We start from the raw sequence: 21,260 nt of genomic DNA, 5'->3' as shown, positions 1-21,260 counted from the left end.
AACTCACTCAACAACTTGGGGTGGGTGTTCCTCCTAAAAAAGGGTCAACATGTTCCAGCATCTTTTTCTAGAAAAAAAAGGCCCTGAATCCACTTATTTAGTTCTATTTAACATGCAACATTTAAAATATGTCATCTTCCCATGGTATCTTAAAACAAATAAAAACAACCCAAACCCATATCAAAGATCAAACAACATTTCATTTATTCTAATCCATGTCTGACCTCTCAACAAAAATTGAGCCCCCTACCCCCTTACACAATGTCACTAAAAGCAGTCATGAATAAATATGTTTTTAGAGCATGCTTAAATGACAGCAAGAAGGAGGCTGATTGTATCTCTCAGGGTTGGAAGTTCCACAACTGTGGGGCCACTACAGAAAAGGTCCTGTCCCCACATTCACTCACACTTAAATGCACACAAACACACATCATTTAAAATGTAAAGAGATTCCTAAGTTGATGTAGTAAAAGCAAATTCTCATATTTACTAAAATTTCTACTGATGAGAAAATCACAGGGAGGAAAGGTCACGTGCATTCCCCAAAATCAGGAGCCAAGAACTGCTTCGACCGCTAATTTGCATTGAAACCCACAGGGTTTTGATGGAAATCGCAATTACATTGATCCCCATTGTCTCCTGATATTCACCAGTCTAGAATGTTGGAACCCTATCCAAGACAAGATTTAAAGACTCACTATATATCAAACAGAGCGAGATTCTTGGCTACTTGAACAGGGACATCAGAGAAGAGATATGCCAAATAATTCCCTTAAGATTAAAGACTCAGAATGTTCTGAAAAAATAATAACTATAATGGTCCAGGATGTCAACACTATATATTTCATTGAGGATTTCATTTTAAGAACCATTTTGGAATTAAATTTTGCACATTTCCAGCAAGATAATTATTCTAAAGTCTTGTGCACACTTCTCCCTTGAGTAACATGATTTAGAATAAATTGCTGCAAATATGGGATTGCTGAAGAATTTCAGTTATCCTGCTAGTAATGGGAATTGTAGGCGCGTAAGCTAGAGAATGCCATTTCAAGCCAAAGGATGCCCATGTTGTTATTACAGCAACAATTAAGGACACTTCAGGCACCAATATGCCAAAACACCACATGAAAGCACAAGAATGGTTTAAAAGATGATCACATTTGTTCTGGCTAGCAATACGCAAGGGGGTGGGGGGAAGAGAACCATTCCAAGCTGGATGTTTCAGTGAGCCTAGGCAGACGAAGTAGCTCTGCTGGCTTCGTGCCACACAGATGTTTATGAATGAATCTTTCAAAATGTGGGATTTGGCTTTAAATAGCTATAGAATAAAATAACCCCAAATTGGTCTGTGCTGGAGAGATACTATGAAAATAGAGAAAAAGGTTTTCCCACTGTCTGGTCTCACTATTGCTGTGCAATGTTGTGTGCAATGCTTGATCACTTGTTTTGTCTAGGGCTGCAGCATTAGTCTTCTGCTAGTCTTGATCATTTCCTGGGCCAACCGATGCATCTTATGGATTTTCATTAAAAGGCATTCTTTAAAAAAAGATATCTGACAGTGTTTGAAAATGTACTTGTTGCCTCAGCTCCCAAAACTAAAGGTTTCATTCCAATAGATGATTTAAAATAAAACAATGTGTGAAAAGGTCATTGGGATCCCTGTTTCAGAGTTCCATAGGTTATTCATACGGGCCAAAGACTTGCTCAAGTCAACTTCATATTTTTTTTTAAATAATATTTTTATTTGCTTTTTTCCCAAGGTCAGAATACATCGTCAATAACACAACAAAAGCGATTTTACAGAAAGAAAGAAGAAATTAAATACAAGAAAATTCACTTTTCCAAATCTTTTTTCATAGTCAACTGGACTTCCCCACATCTTCCATCCCCTGCTTTCTTTACAATAAAAAATAAACAGCAAATTGATACCTTGTTTCATGTGTTTTTGTACTTTCATCTAATTATATACTCTAAAATTTAAACTTTTCACAGTCATAACTTAATTTCCATCATTTTCAGATCTCAATACTGAAGCATGTTTTCCCCAAAACTTAGCAAATTCTCAACATTCATATAACTTATAATGTTTTTGTAGATAGTCCTTAAATTTTTTCCAATCCTCTTCCACTGCCTCTTCTCCCAGGTCTCGGATTCTGCCAGTCATTTCGGCTAGTTCCATGTAGTCCATCAGTTGCGTATGCCACTCTTCCAGCGTGGGTAGCTCCTGTGCCTTCCAATATTTGGCTATAAGGATTCTTGCTGCTGTAGTTGCATATAAAAAGAAAGTTCTATCCTTCTTTGACACTCTCTGGCCTACAATGCCCAGGAGGAAGGCCTCTGGTTTCTTATGGAAGGTATACTTAAATACCTTTTTCAACTCGTTATAAATCATTTCCCAAAAGGCCTTCACCCTCGGGCATGTCCACCAGAGGTGGAAGAATGTTCCTTCAGCCTCCTTACATTTCCAACATTTATTATCAGACAGATGGTATATCTTTGCAAGTTTGACTGGGGTCATGTACCACCTGTACATCATTTTCATAATGTTTTCTTTTAAGGCACTACATGCCGTAAATTTCATACCGGTGGTCCATAACCTTTCCCAGTCTTCAAACATAATGTTGTACCCAATGTCTTGTGCCCATTTTATCATGGCTGATTTAACTGTCTCATCTTGAGTGTTCCATTTAAGCAGCAAGTTATACATTCTTGAAAGCACTTTCGTCTTAGGTTCAAGTAGTTCTGACTCTAATTTAGATTTTTCCACCTGGAAACCAATTTTTTTATCCTTTTTAAAAATCTCTAGAATTTGGGCATAGTGAAACCAGTCTCGCACCTTTCCTTTCAATTTTTCAAAACTCTGCAACCTCCAAGTATCACCAACTCTTTCTATTATCTCACAGTATTTTACCCAGCCACTCTCCATGTTAAGTAGTTTTCTGGTCTTAGCCTCCATCGGTGATAACCACCTCGGGGTCTTGTTTTCAAGTAAGTCCTTATATTTAGTCCAGACAATGAATAAAGCTTTCCTGACAATATGGTTTTTGAACAATTTGTGAAACTTTACCTTGTCGTACCACAAATATGCATGCCACCCAAAAGCATTGTTAAACCCTTCCAGATCTAGGACATCAGTGTTTTCTAACAAAAACCAATCCTTCATCCAGCAGAAGGATGCAGCTTCATAATACAACCTTAAGTCCGGCAGGGCAAATCCCCCTCTTTCCTTTGCGTCTGTTAGTATTTTAAATTTTATTCGGGGCTTTTTGCCCTGCCAGACAAACTTCATAATATCCCTCTGCCACTTTCCAAAACACTCCACTCTGTCCACGATCTGAAGGGTTTGGAACAGAAACAATATTCTTGGCAATACATTCATCTTAACTGCTGCAATTCTTCCCAACAAGGAAAGTTTCAATCTTGACCAAGTTTCTAAGTCCTTTTTAATTTCAGACCAACATTTTTCATAATTATCTTTGAACAAATTCAAATTTTTCCCAGTCAAATTAACCCCCAGGTATTTCACTTTTGTAACCACATTTAATTCTGTTTCCTTCTGGAACCCATCTATTTCTGAAGGTGTCAAGTTTTTTGCCAAGACCTTAGTTTTTTGTTTGTTCAACTTGAATCCCGCCACCCGACCAAACTCAGAAATTAGTTCTAAAGCTCTTTTTGTACTAGGTTCTGGCTCCTGTAATGTCAAAACCAAATCATCTGCAAAAGCCTTCAGTTTATATTGTTTTCCTCCGACCTGTATTCCTTCCACCCGCTGATCCTTCCTAATCAAGTTCAGCAACACCTCCAGGACAGAAATAAATAACAAGGGTGATAAGGGGCACCCCTGTCGTGTCCCTTTTTCAATTTTGAACTCCTCTGTCACCACATTGTTTACTATCAATTTAGCTTTTTGTTCTGAATAGATTGCTTCAATACCATTTTGGAACGCCCTTCCCACTCCCATCCCTTCCAAGTTTTTCTTCATAAATTTCCAGGATATATTGTCAAAGGCCTTCTCAGCGTCTATGAAAATCAAAACTGCTTTCGTGTTCAAATTTGTCTGTAGTAACTCCAAAACATCAACAATATTCCTGGTGTTGTCAGACAAATGCCTACCAGGGAGAAAGCCTGCTTGGTCCTTATGAATTACTTCGTTTAGAACTTTTTTCAGTCTATTTGCCAAAATATCAGCAAAGATTTTGTAATCCACGTTTAGGAGTGAGATGGGACGGTAGTTCTTAAGTTGAGTCTTTTCAGATTCCAATTTTGGTATCAAAGTGATGAATGCCTCTTTCCACGATTCTGGTGCCCCCTTCCCTTCCATAATTTGGTTACATACCTCCATTAGTGGCTGGGCCAAATATTCCTTCAATGTCTTATAATATTTGGAGGTAAGTCCATCTGGGCCTGGGGATTTGCCTAATTGCATATTCTGAATGGCACTTTCAATTTCCTGTTGTGTTATTTTGTAATTCAGGGCTGTTTGTTTATCTTGTGTTAGTTTTTGCAGGCCATGGCTTTTTAAAAAGTCAACTTCATACATAGATGGCACCTTACCACCATCTGCCTTCATCACATTAGCCAATGAGTGTCTTTCTTGTGCTTGAGGAGACACTAAGGAGAACGGTCTCTGAAATGCACATAGAATCATAGAATCATAGAATCATAGAATCATAGAGTTGGAAGAGACCACAAGGGCCATCGAGTCCAACCCCCTGCCAAGCAGGAAACACCATCAGAGCACTCCTGACATATGGTTGTCAAGCCTCTGCTTAAAGACCTCCAAAGTAGGAGACTCCACCACACTCCTTGGCAGCAAATTCCACTGTCGAACAGCTCTTACTGTCAGGAAGTTCTTCCTAATGTTTAGGTGGAATCTTCTTTCTTGTAGTTTGGATCCATTGCTCCGTGTCCGCTTCTCTGGAGCAGCAGAAAACAACCTTTCTCCCTCCTCTATGTGACATCCTTTTATATATTTGAACATGGCTATCATATCACCCCTTAACCTCCTCTTCTCCAGGCTAAACATGCCCAGCTCCCTTAGCCGTTCCTCATAAGGCATCGTTTCCAGGCCTTTGACCATTTTGGTTGCCCTCCTCTGGACACGTTCCAGTTTGTCAGTGTCCTTCTTGAATTGTGGTGCCCAGAACTGGACACAGTACTCCAGGTGTGGTCTGACCAGAGCAGAATACAGTGGCACTATTACTTCCCTTGATCTAGATGCTATACTCCTATTGATGCAGCCCAGTATTGCATTGGCTTTTTTAGCTGCCGCGTCACACTGTTGGCTCATGTCAAGTTTGTGGTCAACCAAGACTCCTAGATCCTTTTCACATGTACTGCTCTCAAGCCAGGTGTCCCCCATCTTGTATTTGTGCCTCTCATTTTTTTTGCCCAAGTGCAATACTTTACATTTCTCCCTGTTAAAATTCATTTTGTTTGTTTTTGCCCAGTTCTCTAATCTGTCAAGGTCGTTTTGAAGTGTGATCCTGTCCTCTGGGGTGTTAGCCACCCCTCCCAGTTTGGTGTCATCTGCAAATTTGATCAGGATGCCCTTGAGTCCATCATCCAAGTCGTTGATAAAGATGTTAAATAAGACCGGGCCCAAGACAGAACCCTGTGGCACCCCAGTAGTCACTCTTCTCCAGGATGAAGAGGAACCATTGATGAGCACCCTTTGGGTTCGGTCAGTCAGCCAGTTACAAATCCACTGAGTGGTAGCATAGTCAAGACCGCATTTTACCAGCTTCTTTACAAGAATATCATGGGGCACCTTGTCAAATGCCTTACTGAAATCAAGGTAGGCTATATCCACTGAGTTCCCTTCATCTACCAGGCTTGTAATTCTGTCAAAAAATGAGATCAGGTTAGTCTGACATGACTTATTTTTCAGAAATCCATGCTGACTATTGGTGATCACAGCATTCCTTTCTAGGTGCTCACAGACTGTTTGCTTAATGATCTGCTCCAGAATCTTCCCTGCTATTGATGTCAGACTGACTGGGCGGTAATTATTTGGGTCCTCTCTTTTCCCCTTTTTGAAAATAGGGACAACATTTGCCCTCCTCCAGTCTGCCAGGACTTCGCCTGTTCTCCAGGAATTCTCAAAGATGACTGCCAGTGGTTCTGAGATCACATCTGCCAGTTCTTTTAATACTCTTGGATGCAGTTCATCTGGCCCTGGAGACTTGAATACATCTAAACAAGCCAAATATTCTTGTACTGTCTCCTTAGTTATTCTGGGCTGTGTTTCCTCTGCTGAATCATTTGCTCCAAATTCTTCAGGTCGGGCATTGTTTTCTTTATCGGAGAAGACTGAGGCAAAGAAGGCATTGAGGAGTTCAGCCCTTTCTGTGTCCCCTGTTTGCATTTCACCATCTTCTCCTCTGAGTGACCCCACTGTTTCTTTGTTCTTCCTTTTGCTACGAACATACCCATAAAAGCCTTTTTTGTTGCTTTTAACCTCTCTAGCAAGCCTGAGTTCATTCTGTGCTTTAGCTTTTCTGACTTTGTGTCTACACGTGCTGGCTATTTGTTTGAATTCCTCTTTGGTGGTTTCCCCCCTTTTCCATTTTTTGTACACATCCTTTTTTAATCTTAATTCAGTTAAAAGTTCTTTAGATAGCCACCCTGGCTTCTTTAGGCACCTTCCATGTTTCCGTCTCATTGGTATTGCCTGACGTTGTGCTTTTACTATCTCCCTCTTAACAAACTCCCAGCCATCATGAACTCCCTTTCCTTTTAGTATTGCTGTCCATGGGATCTCACCCAGCACTTCCCTAAGTTTTATGAAGTCGGCTTTCTTAAAGTCAAGAAATTGAGTCCTAGTATGCTTGGCTGCTCCTTTCCGCTGTATAGTAAACTTCAGAAGAGCATGATCACTCGTGCCTAATGATCCTTCCACTTCTACCCCACTAACCAGGTCATCAACATTGGTTAGGACCAGATCTAAAATGGCTGTTCCTCTTGTTGCTTCTCCCACTTTCTGGACAATGAAGTTGTCTGCAAGGCCAGTGAGGAATCTGTTTGACCTTATGCTCTTGGCTGAGTTTGACGTCCAACAAATATCCGGGTAGTTGAAGTCCCCCATTACTACTATCTCCCTTCCTTTTGCATGCTTGGCCATCTGTTCCAGGAAGGCATCATCTATGTCCTCCGTTTGGCTTGGGGATCTATAGTAAACTCCCACAATGAGGTCTCTGTTATTCTTCTCTCCATTAATTTTGACCCAAATGCTCTCACATTGGCTTTGAGGTTCTAAATCTTGGATCTCTTCACAGGTATACACATCCCTGACATATAACGCCACTCCTCCTCCTTTCTTGTCTGGTCTGTTTCTCTGAAATAGATTGTATCCCCCCATTATTACATTCCAATCGTGGGACTTATCCCACCAGGTTTCAGTGATGCCTATTATGTCATATTTAGTTTGCTGTACCAAGAGCTCAAGCTCATCTTGTTTATTTCCCATGCTTTGCGCATTAGTGTACAGACATTGAAGTCCATTAATCATTCCCCCGTGTCTCTTATTTAAGGATTTTTTCCTCCCACCAGTAGGTCCGCGTGCTGTTTGCTCCATTTGGTCTATGACATTTGGATGATCATCTTCATTAATTGATAGACTCCTACCTTCAGGAGCACTGTCTCCCTCCCCCACATTAGTCAGTTTAAAGCCCTCCTGATGAGGTTTCTGAGATTTTTGGCAAAAACATTCCTCCCAACCGTTGTGAGGTGCAGCCCATCACTTGCCAGAAGTCCATCTTCAAGAAACTGCAGTCCGTGATCTAAGAATCCAAACCGTTCCTGTTTACACCATTTGCGAAGCCAGCTGTTCACTTCCACTATTTTCCCCTCTCTCCCTGGGCCACGTCGTTCAACTGGGAGGACAGACGAGATGACAATTTGTGCATTTAGTTGCTTCAATTTCCTGCCGAGAGCCTCGTAGTCTCTTTTGATCTTCTGGAGGCTATTGCTTGCAGTGTCATTGGTTCCCACATGAACCAAGAGGAAGGGGTATTTGTCAGTGGGTTTTATGATTCCTTGCAGTCGTTCAGTTACATCTTGGATCTTAGCCCCGGGGAGACAGCACACTTCCCGAGACATCTTGTCAGGCCCACAGATCACTGCTTCTGTTCCCCTCAGTAGGGAATCCCCTATCACCACTACACGCCTCCTCTTGGGTTTGGTCGGGGTTCTTCCGTGAGCTGTCCGTTCCAAGGTCGCCTGCACATTCCCTGAGGACTGACTTTGCTGCTCGTCTTCATATACCTGATCGACTGTAATGAGGGAGAGATCCTCAAATGGAGTCTGCTCTTCGTCTTCCATGCTAGGGGAGAGGACCTCAAAGCGATTGTGTATTTCTAAACAATCAGAGTGAACCCTGGGCCTCCTACTTCTTTGAGTCACGTTTCTCCATATATCTGGCTCCTGTGTTGATGAACTAGCCTCCTTCTCAGGGGAGTCCCCTGTCTCCTCCTTGGTGGGGACGGTGTGCTCTGTTGCTTCCAAGAAGAGCTCCAGCTCTCTAATTCTTTGGAGCGTAGCTACACGTTCCTCCAGTTGCTGGACTTTGTCTTTTAAAAGGGCAATCAACATGCAATTGCTGCAGGTGAAGCTGCCTGCAACCTTTGGCAAGATGGCAAACATTGCGCAGGAATTGCAGGTGACTGCAGCTGTTCCCTCCCCTTCCATCTTGAGATCGTGTTGTTGGGGGTGGCTACAGAGGTCCTCCATCATAAAAAGCTTGAAGACAGGACAAATAACTTCGCCCACACAAAAAAAAACCTAGGTCTCCCCCAACAAACGTTTGAGACTAGCTCCCCTAAATCTAAAAGATGGATATAACTGCGCGCGCCACTAGGCGCGCGCCGCTGCCCTACAAACTCTGATAAGCTCCTCCCACAGCTAATCCCCTGCCTCAACAGAAACCCTGCCCCCTCTGACCTTTACACAGGGAAAACAGCTAATCAGCCACAAGAAACACACACACACACACAAGAAAACCCTTTTTGCTCCTTCTTCAACTGCTGCCCTACAAACTCTGATAAGCTCCTCCCACAGCTAATCCCCTGCCTCAACAGAAACCCTGCCCCCTCTGACCTTTACACAGGGAAAAGAGCTAATCAGCCACAAGAAACACACACACACACACACACAAGAAAACCCTTTTTGCTCCTTCTTCAACTGCTGCCCTACAAACTCTGATAAGCTCCTTGTTAAGACATTCTGGGAACCAGTTTCTGAGATTATATCACACACTGTTCACCATGTTAATCTGTACAGTCAACCCAAGAATTGATCCACAAGGATGTTGTTTCTGGCATTGTCTAAAAAGTTAATGTGTCAGAGTGAACTGGCAAGAGGTATGGAGGGCAAGATTCCATCTCTGAAATGTGGGTTCTGTTAATCTTTTCCATAGAGGTTGTTATATCTGTGGCCCTACAGATGTTGTTGGATTCCAACTCCCATCACCCCAGAGAGCATAGCCAATGGTCAAGGATGATGGAAATTGTAGTCCAACAACGCCAGCAGGGCAAAAGGTTCCTCATCCCTGTTTTTCACCAACAAAGGTGGGAGGCAAGAATTCATCCTCCTTCATCTCAGTTTTCCTCTTGGAAAGGCAGCTCTTCTTGCCTTGTGATAGTAGCTGTAATCTGCTTCATGTTTTATGGGATTATGGCTTTATTTATGTGTGCTATATGCTCTTGTATCCACCTTTGTATTTTGTTCTCGGATTTTTTCATCTTGCAATGTATGTACTCCTACTTCAATAAAATAAAATTTAAAACAAAAGAAAGATCATCCAAATTTGCAAGGAAGTGTAACAATGCATGGAGATTCACCCTCTTGAGCACATGAGAATTCTACTATCTGCATGTGATCATTTATACTTCTCCATCACAATATGTGTAACTGGGAAGCCCTTTGATATCTCATTTAAACAAGTCAAATAAACTGTTTTATGAGCCGCTCCTTACAATAAAATCAGCCGGAAATATAACACTATCATTTACATACTGACAAAGCACAGACAGAATTTACAATGTACAAGTCAAATAAAGCAAGGATAAGCAGGTAGGTGGTCAATGATTGTCACAATGCATGAAAAGTTTTCTAAATGACACCTGCCAACCAGCCCTGGAATCTGCAGCAGGTTAAATTAAATGGTTTGGGCAATTTTTTGAACTGCATGATTCAGATATCAATCTGTTTGTGGAATGAGGGAAGAATCTGCAAAGTCTCCCAAAGGGATTCAGCTACAGTGTCAGCCAGCAAACTAAACATCTCAGCAGCAAATATAAAATAATAATAATAATAATAATAATAATAATAATAATAATAATAATAATTTATTTGTGCCCTGCCCATCTGGCTGGGTTTCCCCAGCCACTCTGGGACGCTTCCAACAGAGATTAAAAATACATTAAAACCTTGATGCTTGATGACAGAAGTCAGCAAGGGGTGTGTATTGCAAGGAAAGGGAATCTATCATGCATGTAGATCTTGAACACTGCTTCTTGCTTGGGAACTTATCCTATTTTATGGTTCCTAGAAAGCCATCTAAGGGGCCATGGCATGCATTAGCTCTCCCTCTCCAAGGTTAGATTGAGATATCAGGTAAGATAAACTCTTACCACCACCACAGCAACTTCCAGAGCCCTGGCCCTACCAATGTTAAAGCTCTGAAGTCAGTAGAGTCAAGAAGGTGGCATGTTAGGGGTGTGTTGGCAATACTGTGGAGGATCAGGGCAAGCTTAGATCTGACAGATCCAATAACTTCCCAGTTTCCCAACACCCATACACCCTGGAGCTGGCAGAAGACAATCTCATTTATTTCCCTTTCAGGAAAAAAGGATGGAAGAGCACAAAGCACTCCTCCACCCTCACTTCCACCCTGCTGGCAAGAGCCCAGCAGGTTGTTAGACATGAATGACCCACCTGCATGCCTCTCCCCATTCTAGGATTGCAGCTGAAGTGAACCAAAGATGTACTGTATGAGCACATATGTCATGTTGTCCAGATGTTGTTTGACTACAACTCCCATCAGCTTCAACCAGCATGGCTGATATTCAGAGCTGTGATCTGGCAACAACGGGATGGCACCGCATTGGCTACCCAACTCTAGCCCATTATTGTCCCCAATGGGTAAGAGTTCTTCAAAGTCTTAGGCAGATTTCTTCTCCAGGTGTGCTACCTAAGATCCCTTACTAGAGATGCCAGGGATTTAAAACTGAAACTTCGGTAAGGAAAACACATGCTCTGCCACTCAGCTATAGTTCTTTTCTCATAAAGGCAGTGGCCCTTGTTGTTTCTCAACATGAGGGGAAGGTAGGAGATGGCCCTCATGGGTGAAACCTGGAGGAAAGAATATTGCAATGCCACAACAGATTATGAATTTCTGCACTGGGGCTCAGTTCTGGTGGAACTATGAATGACTCTTGCGTGTGCCTTCCAGAGGGTGGAATTCAGTGTGGAACTAAGGAGATGGTTCCCTCAGCACAAGCATGTCTGCTTGCCCAACAGAACATTATACTATCACCCTCCCACCTGTACTGTTCTGGGAGTTCTTCTGACCCTCCATGGCAGATTTGGGGGAGGCATGCCCCCCATTGCACTAGTGAGAGTCCTTGCAATGGTTTCTGCTAGTGGAACAAGTTTGTTGCATTCAGCCCAGTGTCCCAACTTTTGCACACACTGAGAGTACACAACCCACTCCCCTTAACTCTTCAAAATGATTCTGGCATGGACCTTCTTTTTTGTGCACTTTTTTGGTCCTCACTAGAACAAAGCACTCTTCAGACTACTTTATGGCATTACAGGGGTTCTGGGATACACCTCTGAGGTCCAGAAACAGTTCAAGATCAGATGCTGCTTCTGATCTGGGAGACACTGAGCACACAAACTGATACTCAGAGCAGGGAACCAGCATTTGGTTCTGTCCTGTATCAGTTGATACCTCAGTAATGAGCATTCTGTTCTGCTAGGCGTATACATAGAGCTTCTTTCACTGCAGTAGATCAGGATTAACCAAAGTGGTGCACTCCAGGTATTGATGTACTCCAGATGCCATCACCCTCAGCCAACATGGCTGATGAGCAGGTATGATGGGAGTTGGAGTCAACAGCATCTGGCGGCCATCCACAGCAGATAATGATAATTGCGCCTGCTCCTAGCCAGCATTATGGATGGACGCGAGCCTAGTCTTCTGGTTTTCTTTCACAACACCACAATAATTCTAATAATTCGAGAATTTCTGTTGCTTCTTCCTTTCCTTTTTAATCCTCCCGCTCCTGAGTTGGTTTGCTTGAAGAAATATTCTGCCTTGCATGGCACACGGGAGCATTTTCACACAAATTAATTTCGCACTTCATATTCATAATTATTTTTTACAAAGACAGAATGCTGTGATCATAATTAGGGTGGCTTCCTCTTGACCAGCAAGAAACATCTGTGGGAACACTGGAGCTTGCGGAGGTGGATTGGTTGAGATGAAGCTGGTTAGAAACAACAAACATTTCCCATACCACGTGAATGTATTTCCCACCCTAAGGTGATCTGGAAAGAAAACCTAAATGGGCCTTTTGCTGCAGAACTCAAGTGAGTTTATTTCGTTTGCTAAAAATCTTCCCATCGGTGTCCCTTGCAAACTGTATTTACAGTGTCTTATAAAGCAGACAAATTTGCCTTGCCCTCTACTTTTCTTTCACACAAGTGTTTGGATTTGTTGGAAATGGTGAGTAACCAATTAAATAATAATTAAAATACAGATAGGATGTTTTGACAGCATCGTCTTTATCATATTGCTGTTATTTATGTAGCACCATCTATGTCACAAATGGGGAGCATTTTCAGCAAGAGGGCCACAGTCCCTCCTGGGAAACCTTCTAGGGCCACCTGCCAGCATGGAAGGGGCCAGAAGCAAAAGTGGGTGGAGCAACAAATGCAAAATTCAGCTGTGTACAGCTTGCCACTTCCTCCATTCATGCAAGCAAGCAGGAGGCATTAGCAGAGGACAAGGACACATTCCTACTCTACAATTCCACGATTCCAGCCAGACAAAAACCATTGAAGTAGGGTAGAAAGCAGGGCCAGGGAGGGTTGTGGCCTCAGGAGAGCTTCAAAGGCTGCATTTCATCAATGCTCACCATGCTTGATCTGTGTACATTGCACTTTGCAAAGCACAGGTATGACAGCTCCCTGCCCCAGGGGTCTTACAGTCCAAAATCGACATGGGAAAACAGCAGAGGAAGGGAGGAATGAAGTCATGAATAGACAAGAAGATGACTTCCATTAGATGTACTTTGGCTTGGTTACAATAGGGATTAGGGAGTGGATCCAAAGGCTTCCCAGAAAAAGGCGAGTTTAAAGGCAGCTTATTAAGTTTCTGACCATGTGGCTTGGATGAAGACTCCTCTCCAGATTTATTTATTTTTTCAATTCAGATTTTATTCCCAGCGCTAAGTCTGATCCAGGTGTTTCACAATAACCTCTCCCCATGCATTGTGTAAGACAGCCTTGCTGCAGGAGGATTGCCCACTAGTCTTTTAGGGTTTTTTTAGGAGGGTCAAATAAATTTAGGAATAGCATGTGTACGTAAAAAATGGTGGTGGGCTTCTGCAGGGCAGAGGGTGCCTTTCTAGGCGATTATCAGTTATTTGCCACATTCCAGGATAGTTGGTTTTTTTTCATTATTGGCCATGCTGGCTGGGGCCTGGAGTCCAACAACATCTGGAGAGTGGCAGGTTTCCCCAGCCCTGGTCTACACTGAGTGGTAGTTTCTCTCCATGGTGCTAAACAGGAACCTTTCTCATCCCTACCTGGAGATGCAAGGGATTGAACCTGAGGCATTCAATATTCAAGACACAAGCTCCTCTATCTAGATGGCCCCTCCACAAAACCTAGAGATTGTTTGCCTTAGACTGTGGCCCACAGCTTTACCGGGTGGAGGTAAAGGTAAAGGGACCCCTGACCATTAGGTCCAGTCGTGGCTAACTCTGGGATTGCAGCGCTCATCTCGCTTTATTGGCCGAGGGAGCCGGCGTACAGCTTCTGGGTCATGTGGCCAGCATGACTAAGCCGCTTCTGGTGAACTAGAGCAGTGCACGGAAACGCTGTTTACCTTCCTGCCGGAGCGGTACCTATTGATCTACTTGCACTTTGACGTGCTTTCGAACTGCTAGGTTTGCAGGAGCAGGGACCGAGCAACGGGAGCTCACCCCATTGCGGGGATTCGAACCGCCAACCTTCTGATCAGCAAGCCCTAGGCTCTGTGGTTTAACCCACAGCGCCACCCGCATCCCAGTAAACAACCCTAAAAACAGAATAGGGGGTATGTATAGCTTTCACTTTGTACTAAGTATACTTATGATTATCATAGTTTAAGTCTGTCCGACCCACAAACATTGGGCCTTTGAAAATTCAGCTTTGTCCAGCAGTGGCCAAGACATCTGCATGCGCACTTTCCAGGACACTGAATCTGTCCCACTGACCTTTGACAAGGCACTTTTCATCTCTTGCCTTCCCATTCACACCTCCTTTCCCCCTCTGTATGCCTTGGCCTGCTTTTGAAATGGAAGGACAGCAAGAAAACAATCCCCATTGACTATTCAAAGGCTGGCAGAAGACCGACCACCCCACCCATGCCATAGCCTCTCGCTAGCGCAAAAATGTTGGTTATGCTGCTTCAAATGCTCACTCGGGTAGCAGCCAGGATTTTCACATGGGAGAGGGCTCTGTGTACCTCTCTCCAATGTGAACATAGTGTTGTGTCCAATCTGCACCACCTCCCTGCTTTATTGAAAGAGAACCACCATGTGAACCGAATATTTACAGCCATGGGAATCACATGCGGTGTACCTCCACACGGCAGGAGAGGTTGGAGACTCCACTCCTTGCAACACGCGAAGGCTTTTGCCGCACAGGCAGGAACTTAGCAGACATTATCTGCATGGGAGAAGAGCGTAGGCATCAACAGACTATGCAAAGACGCTTGAAGCCTGGAGGAGTGTTTGTACTGGGCTTTTATCTCTGGCTGGTGTCAATGGAAACATCTGAAAGATTCGATTGAGGCACCCTCATCCTTTGTCCACTGTGGAGTTTGGCTTTTGCCCAGCTGGACTCAGCAACTCTCAATGTGCAAATAGACTCCCCTCCCTCTCCCCAAACTTGTGCAGGTGCACAAATGGCCTGCACATGCAAAACCCAGCAACATTAAAGCTGTCGTTAGATTTGCTTCTAATTTTTTTTGGCCGCACTCAACCCGACAACCAAGCTACTTCCCTATAGCTCAGCATGTGTGTTATCAAGATGAATGTTCCTTACTCTTCTTCTGAAGAGAGGGGGGGGGGGGCTTTCGACTGCCAAACAAATCTTCAGGGAGATTATATTTCAGAAACAGGCAACAAAAAAAGGAGGAGCAAACTTCTGAACTACTTTGTCTGGCTGCCTTTCCTCTCTCATCTGGTTTCCTCTAAAGAGAAATCTTGCCCAGCTGCAAAGGACGTGGAGTTAGAGTGACAGCCTGTGGCAAAACAGAAGAATTTCAGTACCTTAATCCTATCGATTTTCATTTGCTTTTGATCTTCTTCATTCTTCCTGCTTGTCAGGAAAGATAAAGAGACTGGAGTTTGGGGCTAACTCCACACACTGCTGCACGGAAAGCTCTTCTTAAGCAATGGCGGGGGTAGAAGGGGTGTTGCCTCCATTCCCCTCATACCGTTCCATAAGGAAACACACCGTGTGTCAGGACCCAGGCCTATCCTGAGCCTGGGGGCCATCAAGCAGAGATCCAGCCTGTGTACCACACACAGATCAGAGGCTGATGGAAGGAATGGCATGTTGACCAGAAGGACCTGTATAGGCCTTAATAGAATTGCTGGCATGGCCTTCAATGGGTTGCCATGCCAGGCATACAGACCATTCCCCATACACATTCAGGAAGAAAGCTCTAGCCTTCCTGCACCCATACAGAGTTCTCAGAAGTGGTGGCTTTCAGAAATTCAGGCTATGTGCCACCCTAGTTATTTTTGCTATCTAGGATAATATCCACACAATGCAATTAAACCACAAAGATCACTGGGAACCGTAGTTTACCCTTCAAAGAGCTACAATTCCCACCACCTTTAAACTATATATCTCAGGAATTGTTTTTTTGTTTTTTGTTTTTTTGTTTAGGAGGTCATGTGTTTTAAATATATGATGCAGATATGACCTATGATAAGATCCTGTTGAAACATTGGTAGGCCTGACCACCACTCCACCTCACTTCACCATCAAAGGCTTCAAGTCAGACTTGCTATGTGGTCTGAACAAACCCGACATGTTCTCAGTTAATCTGCTGTCTCCCTTGCTTGTACTCTTCATACTACCCAGGAGTCAGGATACGGTGTGGTCTAAACCGCTGAGCCTCTTGGGCTCGCTGATCGGAAGGTCAGGAGTTCTAATCCACGCAATGGGTGAGCTCCTGTTGCTCTGTCCCAGCTTCTGCCAACCTAGCAGTTCGAAAGAATACCAGTGCAAGTAGATAAATAGGTACCACTGTGGCAGGAAGGTAAACAGCGTTTCCATGCACTCTGGCTTCCATCTTAGTGTTTCGTTGCGCCAGAAGTGGCTTAGTCATGCTGGCCACATGACCTGGAAAGCTGTCTGTGGACAAACGCCAGCTCCCTCATCCTGAAGCGAGATGAGTACTGCACCCCATAGTCACCTTTGACAGGACTTAACCATCCAGGGGTCCTTTACCTACCTTTTACTTTTACCCTAGTGGTCATCAGGTTCAGAAAAATCATAAGAATCTAGGCTTCCTTTTGTGTACGAGCACTTTAAAAAATCAAGTTTCTATCTGGCCAATAGGGTGTTGTGTAGCTCTGTTGCTCAAATGATGGCTCACAAACTCCCTATTTTTCCAGCTTATGAAACTTCTGTTTCTTCAGTTACTATCACTAGCATTTGCCGGCTCTTGGGTCCAGAAATATATAGAACATTTATGAAAGAGCATTATAATAGCAAGCACTTCCCACTTTTTCAAGTGAGTATTTAAGACAGGGATGGAGAATCTGTGGCACTCCAACATCAAAAATCCTCAGTCCGCATGGCCAATGGCCAAGGATGTTGGGAGATGTAGTCTGACATGTCGAGAGCCACAGATTTCCAATGCCTGATAGAGGTGGTGGGGTGGTGACACTGTGCTAATGATTGCAAGACTAATTCAAGTTGATTAATCCAAAATGGACTAACCATGGAGAAAGGTTCCATCAACATGCAAGGGGAAATGGTGGAAGAAGGAATTTTATCACAGTGTAACCATCTTGCTCATTCAGGAAAAGAGCAAATCATGTAGGCATGAAAGGTCAACATACCTGTATTATCTTGAGCAGCCCTCCCCCAGCCTGGGGTCTTCCAGATGTGTTGAACTAAATGGCTGGAGTTGATGGAAACCAAAGTACAAAACATCTGGAGGGCACCAGATTGGGGAAGACTGATGTAGCGTATATACTCTGCAGTTTACCAATGGCAGGAAGGCAGAATTTTCCACGACTTGTCGCTGATTTTGAAATCATACCATGGGAATAATTCCAAATAACTTAATTTGAAAATAATAATAATGGGCTTTTGCAAATTGTCTCTTTGATGCTTTACCAAGGTAGGCTGAGCAGCCAGTTCTTCCAGCCCGTTTTTCTTTGCAGTGCTTCATTTCTGTATAGTGCTTTATGGTGGCAGAGGGCCTATAGGATATTAAAGCCATTCCTGAGCAGAGTTCTTCCAGTTGGCCAGGCAACCATCCACTATCTCACCACCAAGGCAGCAAACTTTGCTCTTATAATAACAACATGCTGGCAGTTTTTCATTCCTGAAATGTCTGTGCAAGGTTGGGTTTTTCCTTTTCTTCTCCCAGTCGTGAGCAGGAGAACTAAAAAGGAGCGGGGGGGGGGCATCTATATTCTCTCTAAATTCTGCCCGAATTAATGAAATAAATCTTCTTCTTTTTTAGTGCTAAATGAGTCACAGATGGGCCTGCCTTTTTGCAGGTTGCAGAAATTGCCCATTACAGTTCCTTTAATTTATCAGGGGCAGGGGAGAAAAATAAGATGCCCCCTTGCTCCTATGCAGTAATAATCAGAACCAGTCTATCGGGCTGTCTAATTTGCTCTAAATATGTAATGATAGTTGCAGTGAGGAATATGTGACCTATCTGGAAGTCACTAACAGAGAGAATGGTGGATAGCTTTTTATAAAACCAGGTTTAATAAAAAAAAGTGTTATATTAAGTATGGTTGCTGGTGTATTTAAGCATATGGTTTCCATATCAGGAGCAAAGATGGCAAACACATGGTTTACCTTTTGACTAACCTTTCTTACAGTCTGTGCTCCTTGCTATGGGCTGTGGGGGTGTGTGTTCTTTTTTCTGATTAAATGTGTGCATGGTTTTAAATAATGGAGAAGACGTCCAAAGGATGTTAAGCCTAAAAACGCTGTATCAAAATCAATATCAGGCTCACAACATCACATCTTCTTCCTTCTTTCCTATTTATGGCTGAAATTTAAGCTATATATCTGGATGGAAGCTTATTACACTACTGTTTGTATGATTTACCCCCAAACCAAAAGTTCAGGGAACAGTCCCTGTTTTTAAAGAAAAAGGTATAAAAATCTCTCAGCCATAGCAGCCATATTTGACATTGGTGTTGTAGCAGAGATGCTGACATCTTACTGGTCCACTGTTTGGTCCAAGGGGCTTGATTTAGGCCCCAGGCAATTTTTTTCTGCTCCCCACCCCACTGCAAGACTCCACTAAGCTGACTAGTAGAGAAGGGGCAATAACCACATATCTCAGCTGATCAGCACATTCACCTGGTAGCTGGAAGTAAGTTGGAAGGGTAAGGGAGATGTGTCACTCAGACGTCTTCCTAACCACTGCTGCAGAATGTCCACAACATTGACTATGTCAAATTTCAACCTACCTTGTCATCTGTGATCAGATTTGCCAAAAATACTTGGGAGCTGCATCTTGGGATTAATTGCTGAAAAACTGGAGTAGAAGTTCTGGGAGGAGGATGAGATTCCTTAAATATGCTGGAGATCCAGAAGAGTCTCTTGTCATGTTTGGCCTTGTGCTGGCGTCAGTGGCATTGGCACACAATGGCACACCGGCCATGGATGTGCATCAGTAAGGGAATAACAGAGACTACAGAATAAGAAACCAGTTGTCCAGAAGGCACCTGCAAAAATCAACCAGTAGCTTCAAATTCATTATAGACTCCAGAACCAATAGAATTCAAAGCAATGTGTTGGGTGGAATAGGCTTGCCCCCTCTCATATGATTGTCACTATGCAAGGGAAGTGAACCTCAAAATAGTGTTCATGTTATTTCTGATTGATTGATTTCACTTATATGCTGAGATATCTATCTATCTATATCTATCTATCTATCTATCTATCTATCTATCTATCGATCTATCGATCTATCTTTCCAATATACCCCCAATAATAGCCAAATTGTAACGATAACAATTAATTCCCAAATTGTACAATTATCAAAATGTCAATCAACTTCCAATTAATACATTTTAGTTAAAGTGGCTCCCCGCATGGTGGTTTGGGTGCATTTCCGATTTTTTATCACTACATTCCATAATCTTAATTAATGTCAGTTACTTTTCAGTTTTAATAATAATCTACATAATTAATGATTTCCATTCATGATGTTACAATATATGAATGTATAAAGCTTCAAGTGAGAAACTCAAACTATTATCTTTATTCTGCCCTGCATGTGAAAACTGTTATGTCTTTGGAGATTCCTTCTGTCCATTTATGGTGTTGTCTCTTTCACTTCCCAGCTGTTGTTTTCTCCCATCGTGGCTTGTGGAGGAACCGAATCTTGAAGTTTCTCAGAGGTCTTATCTCTCCAACCCTTGCTTCAATGTCTCAGAACAGGTGACCGTCTGCTAGAAACCATTCTGTCTCACTAGTAAAACATACCGGAGATCTTTGCCATTTCCTCCTCTGCTTAGAAAAAGGTGGGCAGTTTTCAAATGCGCTGAAGATTGAATACTCCTTTCCAATTCCCAGAATCTCTGCAGCGTTCTTATCACAGCCTCCAAATTCTTTTCCTTCCAAGTAGAGATTTATGGCTTAATTAAATTTTATCTTAGATTACATTCCGTCAGTAGCACACACAAATCTCAGTCTCTTTTTCCTTGTCTGTTGTTTTTAAACGGAGGTGAGGGGAATTACTCTGTCTTTCCAACATAGTCATACTTGAGCTTCCTCTCCCCCTCCTTTATTTTAGATCACACACAGTTTCCATTTTTGCTACTTAATATCAATATTACTCCAATGTCCCTTCCTCACTTGTAAATATCTTTTTATCTTATATTCTGGAGAGGGTTGCCGAATCATAAATATATAAAAACAGCTTAGAATAAACAAACTGTGGGCTTCCCTCTCCCCAGCCGACTCTCATGCCAAATAAAATCTTATTTCAATTCAAACCTTTGACCTATGTAGCTGGCATATTGCACAGTATGTTGTTGCATCCCTTACCCATCACACACAAGTACTTTAAAGCCAATTAAAGATCCAATTAAATGGAGAACTTCTGTTTCTTAATGGCAGTGTAGGAGGGTTTTCGCCAGGTGAAGTGCTTTTGCACTCCACACCTTCCTGCCTCCCATATTCCATGCTGGCGCGAGAGCCAGGTACCGAGACGAACTGCGAGTGAAGCCCATTCCCCCCCCCCATCCCTGGGGGGAATTTGCAAGGATGATTTACCCTCCGCCATGCTTGTTTTTTGTTCACAGACAATCTCCCGCTGTCGCGGGGGCTGCCTCCATTAAGGCAGGCAGGACCGGAAGCCTAGAAGCTGCTTTTACACAATGAGCTATGTGGCTTATAGCAAACATTCAAAACATTACAAAAGAGAACATTGGAAATGCAAATATACGGGACATGCCAGTAAATTCAAAACAACAAAAATCAACAATTTAGCAAACACAGAATAAATTCAACATTATGAAGAAAAAACACCAATCTAGGCTTATGTACATAAATACAAAGCAAAAAATGAAAGTTAACTGACTATAAAGTATCTTGTACTGGTTTTGCTGCGTACCAAGGAGCCTTGTTTAAACACAGTCAAATTAGGGAGGTTTTGTTTTGATAAATCACAGAATTCTTTCACCTTCACCTTACAGTGCTCAGCTCATTTGGTTATTTGTTTGCAAGCTGAACATGGGGAGACAATGAGTGATGACACCCCTAGT

At 42.9% G+C, this 21,260-nt stretch overlaps 1 long non-coding RNA gene across 3 annotated transcripts in view; it reads left to right on the top strand.

Moving 5' to 3' along the window:
* The window catches only part of LOC308586450, a 70,460-nt gene that overhangs the window by 25,685 nt on the left and 23,515 nt on the right, over positions 1–21,260 (top strand). For 2 of the 3 annotated variants that reach the window (XR_014007876.1, XR_014007877.1), the window contains exon 2: positions 19,836–19,932. This is a non-coding gene — a long non-coding RNA (uncharacterized lncRNA). Of the gene's footprint in view, positions 1–19,835; positions 20,016–21,260 lie in introns of all 3 variants that reach the window. The other variant, XR_014007878.1, reaches the window with a different exon arrangement.

Source organism: Podarcis bocagei (genome assembly GCF_964188305.1).
Source record: "Podarcis bocagei genome assembly, chromosome: 4".
Taxonomy (NCBI): domain Eukaryota; kingdom Metazoa; phylum Chordata; class Lepidosauria; order Squamata; family Lacertidae; genus Podarcis; species Podarcis bocagei.
This window is presented reverse-complemented; position numbering and strand designations above follow the sequence as displayed.